This window comes from Schistocerca gregaria, chromosome 5 (assembly GCF_023897955.1).
Source record: "Schistocerca gregaria isolate iqSchGreg1 chromosome 5, iqSchGreg1.2, whole genome shotgun sequence".
NCBI classification, from domain to species: domain Eukaryota; kingdom Metazoa; phylum Arthropoda; class Insecta; order Orthoptera; family Acrididae; genus Schistocerca; species Schistocerca gregaria.
In genome coordinates this window covers 454,096,162-454,109,602 of record NC_064924.1, presented here as the reverse complement: position 1 = coordinate 454,109,602, position 13,441 = coordinate 454,096,162, and positions in this window count along the sequence as shown.

Sequence of the window (13,441 nt, the reverse complement as noted above, 5' to 3'; positions counted from 1 at the left end):
GCTTATGGACTGCAGATTAAAACTGAAAGAACGAGAGGTTCTACACAGTTTCAGAGAGAGCATTAGGGAAAAATTGACAAGAACGGGGGAAAGAAATACAGTAGAAGAAGAATGGGTAGCTTTGAGGGATGAAATAGTGAAGCCAGCAGAGGATAAAGAAGGTTTAAAGACTAGGGCTAGTAGAAATCCTTGGGTTACATAAGAGATATTGAATTTAATTGATGAAAGGAGGAAATATGAAAATGCAGTAAATGAAGCAAGCAAAAGGGAATACAAACGTCTCAAAAATGAGATCGATAGGAAGGGCAAAATGGCTAAGCAGGGTTGGCTAGAGGACAAATGTAAGGATATAGAGGCATATATCACGAGGGGAAGATAGATACTGCCTACAGAAAAATTAAGGAGACCTTTCGAGAAAAGAGATCCACTTGTATGAATACCAAAGGCTCAGAGTGAAAATCAGTTCTAAGCAAACAAGAGAAATCAGAAAAGTGGAAGGAGTATATAGAGGGTCTATACAAGGGCGAAGTACTTGAGGACAATATTATGAAAATGGAAGAGGACATTGATGAAGATGAAATGGGAGTTATGATACTGCGTGAAGAGTTTGACAGAGCACTGAACTGAGTCGAAACAAGGCCCCAGGAGTAGACAACATTCCATTAGAAGTGTGATAGCCTTGGGAGAGCCAACACTGTTAAAACCATCTGTTGAGCAAGATGTATGAGACAGGCGAAATACCCTGAGACTTCAAGAAGAATATAATAACTCCAATCTCAAAGAAATCAGGTGTTTACAGATGTGAAAATTACCGAACTATCAGTTTAATAAGTCACGGCTGCAAAATACTAACACAAATTATTTACAGGAGTATAAAAAACTGGCAGATTCCGACCTCGGGGAAGATCAGTTTGGATTCCTTAGAAGTTCTGGCACACGTGAGGCAACACTGACACTACGACTCATCTTAGAAGATAGGTTAGGGACAGGCAAACCTCCGTTTCTAGCATTTGTAGACTTAGAGGAAGCTTTTCACAATGTAGACTGGAATACTCTCTTCCAAATTTTGAAGGTGGCAGGGCTAAATTACAGGGAGCGAAAGGCTATTTGCAATTTGTACAGATACGAGAGCCGAGGGGTATGAAAGGGAAGCAGTGGATGAGAAGGGAGTGAGACAGGGTTTTAGGCTATCCCCAATGTTATTCAGTGTGTATATTGAGCAAGCAGAAAAGTAAACAAAAGAAAAATTTGGAGTAGCAATCAAAATCTATGGAAAAGAAATAAAAACTTTGAGGTATGCCGATTACATTGTAATTCTGTCAGAGACAGACCTACAAGAGCGGTTAAACGGAATGGACTGTGTTGACAGGATGATGTAAGATGAACATGAACAAAAGCAAAACGAGGTTAATGGAATGTATTCGAATTAAATCAGGTGATGCTGAGAGAATTAGATTAGCAAATAAGACACTTAAAGTAGTAGATGAGTTTTGCAATTTGGGGAGCAAAATAACTGATGAGGGTCGAAGTAGAGAGGATATAAAATGGAAATTGGCGATGACAAGGAAAGCGTTTCTGAAGAACAGAAATTCGTTAACATCGAGTATAGATTTAAGAGTCAGGACGTCTTTGCTGTACGTATTTCTATCGAGTGTAGCCATCTATGGGAGTGAAACATAGTTCAGACAAGAAGAGAATAGAAGCTTTCGAAAATGTGATGCTACAGAAGAATGCTCAAGATTAGATGGGTAGATCATGCAACTAATGACGAGGTGATGAATGTAATTGGGGAGAAGAGGAATTTGTGGTGGTGGTGGTGGTTAGTGTTTAACGTCCCGTCGACAACGAGGTCATTAGAGACGGAGCGCAAGCTCGGTGTAGGGAAGGATTGGGAAGTAAATCGGCCGTGCCCTTTTAAAGGACCCATCCCGGCATTTGCCTGAAACGATTTAGGGAAATCTCGGAAAACCTAAATCAGGATGTCCGGAGACGGGATTGAACCGTCGTCCTCCCGAATGCAGAGGAATTTGTGTCACAACTTGACAAGAAGGAGGGATCGGCTGGTAGGACATGTTCTGAGGCATCAAGGGGTCACCAAATTAGTACTGGAGGGCAGAGCGAAGGGTAAAAATCGAAGAGGGAGATCAAGAGATGAATACACTAAACAGATTCAGAAGGATGTAGGTTGCCGTAGGTACTGGGGGATGAAGAAGCTTGCACAGGATAGAGTAGCATGGAGAGCTGTATCAGACAAGTCTCAGGACTGAAGACCTCAACAACAACAACAACAACATGATGTACATATTCTCACGAGGACTTTCCAGTTCACTAAGCTGTCTCGCTTAAAGAAAGTGCGAGGCTTGAAGAAATCATTGTAGCTTTACAGGAATTGCAACCATAGTTTTATAAATGTTTTGAGGAAGCAGTCAATCTTGCATCCGTTTCGGAGCAGTTTTTGAGATGTTCGCTGTTTCAGTTGAAAGCACCACTGTGCAAGTGGAGGTGTAACTGACTAACTGCAAGGTAATTCCAGTTGCAATTAAAAATCCTTCTACTTTGAAACTGTCCAGGATATCTACATTCTTTTCTCAGGCAGATTTTCCTCATCTCCATAACGCTTTTGTAAAAGTGATACGATATTTCGATTGACAGTAAGTTGTCTACACCTGTCCATATGCAGAAAGTTTGTAGCAGATGAAAATTAAACTCTGTCTCCAGTGTGCCAAAAATAATTAATTAGCACTGAAAACTTGTTTTGATTGTGACCTATGTTTTTGAGAAGTGTGAAATATAAAACCAAGGCATATGCAGTATGACTATACTGCCACTGAAATGAGGCGCGTTCGCTGTTTTCTCCTCTTCCCCCTCCTCGCACTCCGACAACGCAATGTGGCGGTGGCGGAAATGTGGAGAGAGACTGGGCGCTTTGGCCTCGAACCCGGGTGTAGCCAGAGAGCCGAAATCTTTGACACCCCTGCCTTATTTGCGAAGATAGGTCTTCTACACACATACATGGCATTGGCCTACAATATTACCGATCCAAAGGATTGCATGATAGAGATGTGCATAGTACCTGACTCCCTACAGACTCTTCTAAAATGCTCTTCGGGGGACAGAAAAAATTATGTGACGCCACCATCAGATTTCCATTATGTTGCATTGCCCGTCATCATCGCTAATTCAGGGGTTGGGGGGGAGGGAGGGGAGGAACGATAAAAAGTTTGTACTTTTATTCATAATGGACGCTTGAGGCCAAACTGTAGAGTCGGTTGCGTACTGTCTGGATTGTGGACTTCCATAAAAAAGGTTAACGCGCGTTTCTGTAAAATTCCTCTCTGGTTAAGTGCTACTCATAATGTTCTGTACATAGTTCCGCACAGTCAGCGAGTACACAACTTTCCCACGAGAGCGCGCCCCGCTAAGCACAACAGCGCAGGCGCAGCGCTCGTCCGTCTCCGCACTACGAGATGGCGCTGTCTTAGAGATGGACCAAATTCTGCTTCCGCCGATCCGCGTATTAATATGTCACTCAGCCAATGAGATTTCTGCTAACGTAGATCCTTTTCTCCTCGTGGATCACACTTGCGCAGTGATACCTGAACGCGCGAGGTATTACAACGAGTATACAGATCTCTGATTAGTCAGTCTGTATTACTCTGCATTTGTCTGCCTTAGTCTGTAGTCAAGTTTCAGTCTGCACCTAAGAATATTATCATATTCCTGTACATAGCCATGAAGATAAATGTATAGACATATTGTCAAGTATCAGAGATATGTGAGAATGAGATTAATGTACCAAGACCAAAGGAACTTCAGATTGTCAATTGTAAACAGCATCCAGAATCAAGTTAAGTAATTTCTATGATTTTTATTATTTTAATAAATGTGTGTGAAAATTAATCAAGTTCTGTTTAAAGTTGGTCACCGTCAATCTGCTACTCTAAGCGTGCAAGTGGCGTTTCTATCTTCTGACCTAACGGCAGAAGGTAAACACGCCACGATAAAACCACGAGACATATTGCTGACACTCGCCTACTTCGTTAGAGCGACAAGTCAAATAATCTGATGATGTGTGTACCGAAGGTCTTACAGTACGCACACCACACATAATTTGTAGGCAAAGTTCAAGAGCTGGCGTTGTTAACACTGGCGACCACTACGAGGCGGATCTTGAATGTTTTGTGTCTCACGATGTCGGCTTAATATTCGAGTAGCACCAGTGTACGTCGAATCAGTGGACAACTTCACATGCGTAAACCTTCCAGGCGTAAAATTAGAATGCTAGGCTCGAAATGAACCACAATGAGAAAGCATGTTTATTTTCGCCCACCCTAGATAGGCGGCCATACGTCGCATTGCCTGTGATCAAAAAAGTATTGATAAGAGGCTTCAAACAAGAAAATGGCTATGCAACTGTTTTTCAGTTTTGTTTTAAGTAAGTCTTTGGGTTAGTGACGATAGATTTTCTTGTCCTATACATTTCGATTGTGCAACGGTGACCCGTTACACACTGACTGAGGAGGGAATGAGTTTTGAACCAGACCCAGCAACTCTGCTTAATTTCTTTCGTAACTTTTCGACGCTTTTCGTCGACCGTTGCCAGTTACCAAAGAAATGATTGTGACGTGCAGTACTTATACTCTTGTCGAAGTACATGCTACGTCGGCTACATTGGCTGCTTCTAAAACAAATAGGTGTTCGAAGGTCATGCAATATTTATTTGAATTTGACATACGCTAAAAAATGTTACCTCAAATGAAAAGCCAGCTTACTGCGACTACTGTTTTTTCACGAGGTACACATCCAGTCGATAGATGAATTCTTCGCACACTGACACCACCAAATGATTGACTTATGGGTACAAGATAAGGTGCAATTTGACTTTTTAAGTGAGGTCAGCTGGTAGCGGACGCACTTGTGCTGCACAGTTTGCAAATCTCCGAAAGAAGATATCGATTTTGGTCGAGAAAATGAAGATCAGGCATACTTACTTTTGTCTGCCGAGAACTTACTGCCAATAACGCGGTTGAGGACAAGGTCATCTAACCGATGACCCCAAGAGCTATTCATTTTTTGCGTCAACAAAAAAGAAAAACCCGTAAATTTGATTTTAATAGTACCAGCTAAAACGTAGATCGTAGATGAGTAGGATTTAAAGCTTGTAACAACTGTGAACTCGCTAAAAGCTACGGAATGTGATCGTCACATTAAAATTTCTTTGACTGTACACAATACATTTGACACTTCAAACACCAGACTTTTTTGGGTGTCGCACACACTCCAATCCATTAAGATAGCGTTTTCAACTGTAATTACTCATTCGCTCTTTGTAAACAGTACACCACGGAGGTATTGTTCGGATATTTTTATATTTTACTTCTACCGCTTTCGAGTGGGCGTTTGAGGAAACAGTTTAGAAACATGTCTAAAGTTAAGCAGCATTTTTTCTTACATGCTAGCGCTGATTATGTACACAAAGCTCCTTTTTATAGATGTGGGAGATTATTAAAAGCCGATATTCCTTTTGAAACACTTGGTTTATGTACAGATACAAGTGCATGAGGGCGAAGACTAACGTATACGCAGATGTAATCAATTAAGGCTGGTCACTGGTGCCTCCTCTCACCACAGTGTTCCTTCGCAATGTTTCGTCGCCGGGTGAGCGACATATCCGACCACGGAAAAAAGCCTCCTGCGTGCAGACTGCTAGCAGCTATTATTATACCGAAAGAGTACGCAGAAAGGTTGCATTCGACACCGTGAAAGGTTCGTACTGAGGCTCTATCGCTGCGTTCAACTGAGATGACAATGTGGAAGTGCCACTGAGTCGGGAAACCGTAACTCTAAACTCTGCGTCAGTGTGTAATTGTTTACTATTTTCACATACATAGCGTTAGCCACAAATCAAGCAGTAGAAGATTAAACAATATTGTTACGAAAGACTAAAATTTTAATAAGAAACTACAGTGGAACTTTAAAAAGTAAGTTACACCTTATTATGGCAGGCTAAATAAATTTTGTCGAATGCTGCACTGAAGTTCTAAGTGACACAGTGGCATGAGACTATTTTTCAAACATAGCCTGTGAACAATTAATATTCTCATAGTCTGAAAATCTGCGATCGCTGCCTGAATATTGATGTCTGCGATTGGTGTCGGAGACCTTCCTTTCCTAACAGCATCGCGCGCGTCTGTGTCGCCTTGATCAAATTGTTGGCACTGTTTCACTACAGCTGGAAGCGACATAGCTTTGGTCCTGACACAATCAGAATTTCACGGTGAATCTGTGTGCAATTTAAACGTTTTGACCACAAGTATCGTACAGTCCCGGGTACTACAAATTTGGAGTACATTTCCAATTGCTGCGCTATTTCACTCCCAGAATAAGACATGCCTGATATCCGTATCTTATCAGAACTGCGGGAAACTCAGCACATGTACTCTCCTATGACAATGTGCCATTCTTGTAGCACTATTGTCTTAACGTGAGACGGTATGTGTAGCTTACTTTTAGAAGTCCCCTTGTGTTCCTGTAATACACGAGATCTTTGCACTGAGTCAAAAGTGAGCTGACAGCAGCAACTCTATTAGGAAATAATGTCCTTCATGGACATTTCTCAGTGTCTTGACAGTTTCCATTGGTAACTACAATTTTTCTTTTACAATCCAACACACCACACTGATTGATTCCTTCCTGTGCTCTAGAGTAATGTGACTATTCAGCGTTCCTTTCTGTAAAACTTTAAGGACTGTACAAGTTACAGTAATGTGGTCATATATTGCAAGAATATGAAAATGTTAGTGTATGGAAAGTAAGGTAAACTGCCCATATTTCGGGTGGGTGCCTAGTTCTGGGTAGCTGAATATCTCCCTGCACTCCACTAGTGAAGGTCATTTGGATGCGTCACTGTGAGTTTGGTGCCTGTGCTGTTAACGTTGTATTCTCTACAGTTATTTTTGCACAGTGGTAAGGATAAAAATTTTCTACAGATTTCAATTGGACGTTCTTCCCCAAACCTCGTAGGAAATACCTACAATGTATTACATATGAAGTAGTAGTTTTAAGCATGTTAATCCTTACCTAACTGATAATAGTGTTGTCCATCGCTCGCGTAATGGTCACGTTTTGCTTAAACAGAAGTAAGAGGTGGTCCCTAATGTTGGGTAGTAAAAGATTGCACTACTTCGGGTACCCGAAATTTGGGGCAGCGTATACAAATAGATGTTCTGAATTTTATTCCAGATGCCATCTTTCCCTGTTTAAGAGTTTGAGAGAAAAAGACGTTGGGTCATTGATGGGTTGGGCATATTGCGGAGCCGCAACAACAAAAGTGGCTGAAAATGTTTTAAAAGCTGTGGGATATATCCTCATTAGTATCCTGCAGCACCCTCTGATAATACTTCAGATGCTGCAGGAGGGCCATTGTCGACTACCATTACTGTAATGGAATATGTAGCGATTTCTGCTTTTGAAATCAGCTCACCTCTTCTGCTTACGCCGTCAAACCCAGCACCAAGAGCAGGCAAATTAGCAGTGTCCACGTCATCTCCTTTTAAATAGGCTTTGGATCCGTCGTTGGCTACTCGGAAAAAGAAAGGAAGTACCAAGACCACAGGAACGAGAGCACCTTCAACAAAACCTGGAGCTTCATGTGATGCATCTGATAAGCCTTCAGCATCTGGTGTACCAAAAGGAAGCTCTTCTTACGAAAGAACCAGAAAGTCACGAAGCAACACGAATATGGTGAGGAAGACTCCGATTAAAGCGTTAGTGTAATCATGATGCAAGATTCATCATCTGAATATGAAAAAGACGAGGGCTGAATTTACTCTCACCTACCATACTTCTAAAGAGAACTGGGTTAAGTGCATCGGTTGCTTTCGATGCAATTATGAGTTTTGTGCAGGTGTCAATGATGATACTTCGAGAGATTTTAAATGTGACATCCGCATCAAGAAGTTCAAAGACTGAGCACTTTTCTTGTTATAGCTGAAACGTCTGCAACGTAACCTACAATTATGCAACACTCTTTACTTCTGAAACTAACATTTGGAATGAATAACAGCTGTGTTACTAATTGCCTGCCAGAGTGGCCGTGCGGTTCTAGGCGCTACAGTCTGGAGCCGAGCGGCCGCTACGGTCGCAGGTTCGAATCCTGCCTCGGGCGTGGATGTGTGTGATGTCCTTAGGTTAGTGATGTTTAATTGGTTCTAAGCTCTAGGCGACTGATTACCTCAGGAGTTAAGTCGCATATTGCTCAGAGCCATTTTTGTGTTACCAATTAATTAAATTTATTACCAGTGGGTAATTAGGAAACCTGAAAGCCCGGAATGAGGTACCTTATTTTCCCGAGATTAAAATTATTACAGAATGAAAAATATTTGGAAGATTATTTTGTAAGGGTATTCCTTAGTAATAGAGTAGTAAATTTTTCATACTTTAAAGACTGATAATTTACTGGTAAATTAGAGGTTTTCTATAGGAAGGAACGGGTAACATACATGTACAAGAGACAAGAGGGAATAATAAGACTGGACGACCAAGAACGAAGTGAAGCAATGAGGGAAATAAAAGAAAGGTCCAGGAATGGAATTAAAATTCAAGGTGAAAGGATGTCAATGATACGCTTCGCTGATGACATTGCTATCCTCAGTGGAAGTGAAGAAGAGTTGCATGGTCTGCTGAATGGAATGAACAGTCTAATGAGTATAGAATATGGGCTGTGAGTAAATCGAAGAAACACGAAATTAATGAGGTGTAGCAGAAATGAGAACAGCGAGAAACTTAACATCAGGATTGATGCTCACGAAGTAGATGAAGTTAAGGAGTTCTGCTACATAGGCAGCAAAATAACCAATAACGGACGGAACAAGGAGGACATCAGAAGCAGAGAAGCACTGGAAAAAACGGCATTCCTGGCCAAGAGAAATCTACCAGTATCAAACATAGGCCTTAATTTGAAGAAGAACTTCTGAGAATGTACATCTGGAGCACAAAATTTATGGTAGTAAAATATGGACAGTGGGTAAACCGGAACAGAACAGAATCGAAGTATTTGAGATGTGATGCTACAGACGAATTTTGAAAATGTACTGGATTGACAGAGCACCAAATCGGAGAGGAAAGGAATATCTGGTTCAAAAGGGCTCTGAGCACTATGGGACTTAACATCTGAGGTCATCAGTCCGCTAGAACTTAGAACGACTTAAACCTAACTAATCTAAGGACATCACACACATCCATGCACACTGACAAGGACAAGGGGCAGGATGATAGGACATCTGTCAAGACATCAGAGAAAGATTTCCATGGTACTACAAACACTGTACAGGAAAGCAGACATTGAAATACATCCAGAAAATAGTTGAGAACGTACGTTGGAAGTGCTGCTCTGAGATGAAGAGGGCTGCATCAAACAAGTAAGAAGAAAAAAAAATTCGTAATCTCAAATTTAAAATAGGTACCCAATAATAGAGCACTTTCCCCTAAGTAAAGTTTTATGTACTTATTTGGCAGATAATCCTAAGAAATTTTGGTCTTATGTTAAAATGGTATTGAAACAGAGGATGACAGACTACAGGCCGAAATACTAAATGTCTTTTTCCAAAGCTGTTTCACAGAGGAAGATTGCACTGTAGTTCCTTCTCTAGATTGTCGCGCAGATCTATAGACCTGTATGTCTAACGCCTATCAGTTGTAGAATTTTGGAATACGTATTATGTTCGAGTATAATGACTTTTCTGGAGACTATAAATCTACTCTGTAGGAACCAGCATGGGTTTCGAGAAAGACGATCGTGTGAAACCCAGCTCGCTCTATTCGTCCACGAGACTCTGAGGGCCATAGACACGGGTTCCCAGGTAGATGCCAAGTTTCTTGACTTCCACAAGGCGTTCGATACAGTTCCCCACAGTCGTTTAATGAACAAAGTAAGAGTATATGGACTATCAGACCAATTGTGTGATTGGATTGAAGAGTTCCTAGATAACAGAACGCAACATGTCATTCTCAATGGAGAGAAGTCTTCCGAAGTAAGAGTGATATCAGGCGCGCCGCAGGGGAGTATCACAGGACCGTTGCCATTCACGATATACATAAATGACCTTGTGGGTGACATCGGAAGTTCACTGAGGCTTTTTGCAGAAGATGCTGTGGTTTATCGAGAGGTTGTAACAATGGAAAATTGTACTGAAATGCAGGAGGATCTGCAGCGAATTCACGCATGGTGCAGGGAATGGCAATTGAATCTCAATGTAGACAAGTGTAATGTGCTGCGAATACATAGAAAGAAAGATTCCTTATCATTTAGCTACAATATAGGAGGTCAGCAACTGGAAGCAGTTAATTCCATAAATTATCTGGGAGTACGCATTAGGAGTGATTTAAAATGGAATGATCATATAAATTTGATCGTAGGTAAAGCAGATGCCAGACTGAGAGTCATCGGAAAAATACTAAGGAAATGCAGTCCGACAACAAAGGAAGTAGGTTACAGTACGCTTGTTCGCCCACTTCTTAAATACTGCTCAGCAGTGTGCGATCCGTACCAGATAGGGTTGATAGAAGAGGTAGAGAAGATCCAACGGAGAGCAGCGCGCTTCGTTACAGGATCATTTAGTAATCGCGATTGCGTTGCGGCGATGATAGATAAACTCCAGTGGAAGACTCTGCAGGAAAGACGCTCAGTAGCTCGGTACGGGCTTTTGTTGAAGTTTCGAGAACATACCTTCACCGAAGAGTCAAGCAGTATATTGCTCCCTCCTACATATATCTCGTGAAGAGACCATGAGGATAAAATCAGAGAGGTTAGAGCCCACACAGAGGCATACCGAAAATCCTTCTTTCCACGAACAATACGAGACTGGAATAGAAGGGAGAACCGATAAAAGTACTCAAGGTACCCTCCGCCACACACCGTTAGGTGGCTTTTGGAGTATGGATGTAGATGTAGATGTAGATGGATTACATCTTCTTCGATAGCCAAAACGCATTCGAAGGAGGTAAAGCTATCTCTCGTTTAGTTGCCAAATGCTCCGCAGAGTTCTAACCAAGCTGAACGTAACTGTTCCAATGCAAGGAAATTATAGAAATCTCAAAGAGAAATTGTTTGCTGAAGGACAAACGAAGGTAAACCAATTTCATCAAAAATTTCTGTTCTGCGGTAAACGTGTTCGCCTAGGGCAGAGAATGAAACAGACGGAGGAGCAGATCGCACAACAGGAGCGGACAGTGATCTTGCGACACCAGGAACTGGGGTCAGCTGGAGCGTCGCGTGATGGCCCGCGGTCCTGGTTCGATCCTCGAGTGGGGACGCTTCACTGGCTCTCTCTCTCATTGATTTCTCCACACAGCATGAGTCACTGGCCTGGGAAACGCTTTGCGGAAGAAGCGTCAGCATAGTGGCGGCCTTTCCGTGAAAGGGAGCAGAATTTGCAGGAGCGGGCACACGGCAGTGCGCTCCAGAGCGTAGCCCTAACTTCTGCCTTCTATCTAAAACGTGAATTAACGAAGTTGTATTTCCTGAAGTGGTAAATCAGCAGTTCACTAAAAACTACAGCGTCTGAATTTTCTAAATCGTCAAAACCACAAATTAAAAACTAGGCCATTGTTTCGAGAGTCATTGGATTATGTGTATGAAATATAAGAAATACACGAGAATAAGAAGCAAAGCTAAAATCGCTGAGTACCTGTTTATATTATAGGCAGAGATCAATTCTATTTGTACTTGTTGAACCTTAGTTTCTCCATGTTATTAACTAAGGTATTACAAACTCTGGTATCAATCTTCTCAATAAATAACTTGTCTTTTTAGGAATTTTCATCATTAATTATGTTATTTTCTTCGTTGCAATTACATCATTATTTCATAGTCCGAGAGATCAGTCATGCCGAATTCGAACTCCTACTTATTCACTGTGCCATATGTCTTGTCACGCAAAACGGAAATTGATCCACTGAGCGTTTTCTAATGATACATATTATTAAAATTCACATTTTCTTGCTATTTTTCTAGATTCGTGTTTTACAATCACATTTTCAACTACTTAAAATTCTGAAATTTTGTTTTCATAACGTTTCCATTTTTTCATTTACTTGTGTTGATCACCTGGACAGATATGTTCACATAATATACGATTTTATATAAAATAATAATATAGCACACAACTGAAAGATTTTTCCATAAATAATACTAAAATATTTTATAAAATCCAAAACTAATAACGTTTTCAATAATGTTTGTATTTTATATGACTTTACTCGAAATTTCCAGATACATCCCCACGGAAATGAATGTTATTACACTAGTTAACACACGTTAAGTCATAGAAAAAACTATTTAGACAATTACATGTCTGGCTGGAGTGGCCGAGCGGTTCTAAGTGCTACAGTCCGGAACAGCGCTACTGCTACGGTGGCAGGTTCGAATCCTGCCTTGGGCATGGATGTGTGTGATGTCCTTATGTCAGTTAGGTTTAAGTAGTTCTAAATTCTATGGGACTGATGACCTCAGAAGTTAAGTCCCATAGTGCTCAGAGCCATTTGAACCATTTGAACAATTACATGAAAACACGTTCCATCAGAGCAGCTTCCTGCCATCTACCGTCTTTAGACATTCTTACTTATTTACATTAGTACACCTATTAAATTTTATTTTAACCAATGCTGCAGTGCAGCTAGAAACTAGATGTTAAACAAAATGAGCAAATCTCTCAACTCAAAAGACAATAGATGTATAATGTTTCTCATCATGTCATTAGGCATTTTAGTAAATATCACAAATTAAGAGCTCCACAATGTAATTACATGTTTTCAAGTTTGAGTAAGTGGTATTTGCGATGCTTTCTACAAAGAAATGTCAATAGCGAGGATAATGGCCTCTTTCTTCTCCATGTAATGGCTTTTTCTCAGGCGGCTGGCACACCTGGCCGCTCACAACGCATTACGTCACGGTCACTTACATTTCTTACTGAAATATTTACGACAGCAGTTTCTGCGACAGTGACAGTCTCATATAAAAATATTTTCACAGGCTGAAAATTTGCTTTACAAATGTGTAGAAAATAAAATCCTATAAATATAACAGTGTCCAAAAAATTTTCGACAGCATTGTAATAGATTCATGCATGTACACACATTTCATAATTCTTAAAGTGCGATTCTTGGTTTCCAACATCCTTTTCCACAAATGAGAGTCCCTAACCACTACTCATTATTCCTTACCTTATTATACATATACATATTCATCGACACTTCTTCAATATTTCATCATAAGCAATACATATCATAATCAAGTTCCTCATATAGCATCAGCTTATCGATCATAAACATACCTCAACAGCATAATACACATCGTCGTCGAAAAAATAACATCATAATAACTCAGCCAAATCTCAAAATCATTGTAGCTTCCTCCAATAATTCCAAAAAAAAAGAAAATATC